This window comes from Arachis hypogaea, chromosome 16 (genome assembly GCF_003086295.3).
Source record: "Arachis hypogaea cultivar Tifrunner chromosome 16, arahy.Tifrunner.gnm2.J5K5, whole genome shotgun sequence".
NCBI lineage: Eukaryota > Viridiplantae > Streptophyta > Magnoliopsida > Fabales > Fabaceae > Arachis > Arachis hypogaea.
In genome coordinates this window covers 92,573,610-92,576,841 of record NC_092051.1, presented here as the reverse complement: position 1 = coordinate 92,576,841, position 3,232 = coordinate 92,573,610, and the positions used below count along the sequence as shown (strand labels likewise).

Here is a 3,232-nt window from a genome sequence, read left to right as displayed (position 1 = left end):
GCTAAGTGTGTTCTCCATGGCCTTTTGTCCTTGCTCAATAGACTGAAGCAATTCGTCATTAGAAGAAGAAAGGTGATATCTGAGGGGTCTGCTGTTGGTTGTTCTGAGACGCTTGGGACTGCCTTCGATGAGGTGATCTGTAAGGTTGGTTCTGGTTCTGCTGATACCATTTATTCTGATTGTTGTTATTAATCCACCTCTGATTTTCCTGGTTGTCCCTGCCTCCTCTGTTATGGTTGTCCCTCCAGCCTTAGTTGGAATTATCTCTCCACCCCTGGTAGGAGTTGTCTTGCCAACTTAGGTTATAGTTCCCACCTTAGTTATAGTTGCTGCCTTGTTGATAGTATCCTTGATTCAGACAGTCATAGAAATTGTGAGTAGCTGCCAAGGTGTTGTCCTCTTGTTGGAGCTGTGGACACTCATCAGTGTAATGACTATACTCAGCATATATTCCGCATACTCTCTGAGGAACCAGTTGTTGACTATGTTGTGGTGAGGGGGGTTGAGATTGTTGTTGGCTCAGATGTATCTGCTTTAGTAGGTTTGTCATCTCATATAGAGACTGTGTAAGAGCAGTAGTCTCAACGTTAGAGGAAACCTCTGCAACAGTCTTGGGATGGTTGTTCCTGTGCCTTTGATTTCGAGTGGACTCAGCTAAGTCGCTGATCAGTTGCCACGCTTCATCTACAGTCTTGTACTTTTTCAGGGAACCATTACTCGCACCATCCAATGTAGTCTTATCCCGAGGCTTCATGCCTTGTGTGAAGTAGCTGATCAACACCAACTTGTCAATCATATGGTGGGGGCATGCGTCCAGAAGATTCTTGAAATGTTCCCAGTACTCATAAAGGGTTTCTTATTCACCTTGGATAATGCAGGAGATCTCCTTCCTCAGTCTATTTGTAACTTCAGCTGGGAAGTATTTTTACAAGAATTCTCTCCTGAGCGTATCCCAGTTGGTAACAACTACCTCAGGTTGAGCGTAGTACCACTCTCTCACCTTTCCCTCAAGAGAAAATGGGAAGGCGATCAGCAGAATAGAAGTCTCATCTGCACCATGACGCCTAACAGTAGAACAGGATGTCTGAAAATCCCTGAGGTGCTTTATAGGCTCCTGAGTAGGTAAGCCATGAAACTTAGGTATCAAGTTGATTAGCGCAGTCTTCAGTTCAAAATCTGCAGCCAGATTTGGGTGACGCGCTTGATACGGTTACAATGTAAAGTCTGGAGCTCCAGCTTCCTAGAGAGTAATCCTCCTATGCTCTGCCGTATTACCTGCACGCAAATCAACCGAATCAGTGGTAGAGGAGCTTGTTTCTTCCTCAAATGCTGCTTCAGATTCGCTTTCAGATAAGATTGGTGAATTGGCAATAACTACTTCACCACCCTCAGAGGCTAACCGACACCGAGCTCGCCTAATACGTAAAAAAGTTCTTTCAATTTCAGGATCAAATGCGGCTAAGCTCGGATTAAGCAATGAACGCGTCATTCAACGAAAGAAACATACAACTCATGGTAATGAAATAAAATAAAATAAAATGCAAATAAATAAATTCCAACCAATAAATTAGCACACTATTGCAACTCCTGGGCAATGGCGCCAAAAATTGACGTGGTAGAAATTAGCCGATTAAGAAATTAGTATGAGAAATATGTTGCAAGTTCAATTCTTAACCAGCAAAAATCTGCTTATCAATTTAGAAAGAGTGTCACTATTTTTAGAATAAAAATACTGGGAGTAGAAATCCCAGGTCATCTCCCAACGAGTTGACAAAAAAGTGCAGTTTATTGGTCAGAGGTTTTCCAAGAAATTTTTGAGTTTGAGAAACAGAAAAATAAATAATAGTAAACTGAAGCAATGGAAATTAAGGAGAGAATTTATATGATTCAAATAAAAGCCTTGATCGGGAGAAGATTAATTGGAAATTCTATCAGTGTTGAATTTTCCCAAGTGTAATAATAAAAGGTTGTTGTTGTTCTGCAATGGTGCCATTTTGACGAACAGATTTTTGCTAGTAAAGAATTTCACAAATAAATTCTCGTTGAAAGTATAGTTTCTAAACCAACAAAGAATCATTTCGTACAAAAACTTTTGTTGTCACTAAAGCAAACCCAACAAAAATAAACTGAAGTATTTAAACCTCGGGTCGTCTCTCAAGGAATTGCAGGGAGGTGTATTTATTATTGGTTATGGAAGATTATCTTTTTGAGGTTTTTGAATAAGGAACAAGGAAAAGTAAATTGCAAGAATTAAATTAATAACTAATAAAGCTCTTAGCAAGGTATGAAAATTGGACGTCCTATCCTAGTTATCCTTAACAATTGTGATGAGAATTGTTCATTACTCCCACCTAGTTAACCCTTACTAAATAAAAGAAAGTCAAGTGGACTAATCAATTTGATTCCTCAAGTCCTAGTCAACTCCTAAGGAAAGACTAGCTTTAGAGGGATCTAAACCAACCAGGAAATTCCAATTATCAATCAACAAAGGAGTTTGATAACTCAAGTGTCTCCAATTGATCAATTCAAGCTAAGAATGTAAAAAGCAAAATAAAAATCATAAATCTGAAATACCTCAAATTGCATTAAATAAAGAAATCAAATCTAACATGGAGTTCATAAACCAAATTGAGAAAATAAATAAAATAGAATGATAGAACAAATAAAAGTAGAAGAGAAATTAAATTAAAGGAACATTGAACCTGTGATTGAGAAGAAATAAACCTAAAACTAACAGAAATCCTAAATCCTAAAACCTAGAGAGAGGAGAGAGCCTCTCTCTCTAGAAAACCACATTTAAAACCTAAAATTATGAATAATGAGAAGTTGTCTGAATGAATGAATGTGTTCTCCCACTCTGTAGCCTCTAATCTGTATTTTTTGGGCTAAAAATTGGGTCAAAAATAGCCCAGAAATTGCCCCCAGCAATTTCTGATACGTCGAGCACGTGTCTTTGTCACGCGTACACGTCGTCCAAGCGTACGCGTGGATTGAATTTTTGCCAGGTCACGCGTACGCGTGATTCATGCGTGCTCATTGCCTAACAGCGTGTCAACTATGGCAAATTATATATCATTTTGAAGTGCCGGATGTTAGCTTTCCAACGCAACTAGAACCGCCTCATTTGGATCTCTGTAGCTCAAGTTATGGTCGATTTAGTACGAAGAGGTCAGGCTGGACAACTTAGCAATTCCTTCAACTTCTTGTATTCCTTCCACTTTTGCATGCTTCC

The 3,232-nt window shown here is 39.0% G+C and overlaps 1 non-coding gene across 1 annotated transcript; it reads left to right on the top strand.

The window, feature by feature from the left end:
• The first annotated feature begins 790 nt into the window (after positions 1 to 790).
• On the top strand, positions 791 to 898 carry LOC112761665 (small nucleolar RNA R71). Its single transcript, XR_003182050.1, has one exon. It is a non-coding gene; the product is annotated as a small nucleolar RNA R71 (small nucleolar RNA).
• Positions 899 to 3,232: the final 2,334 nt, after the last annotated feature.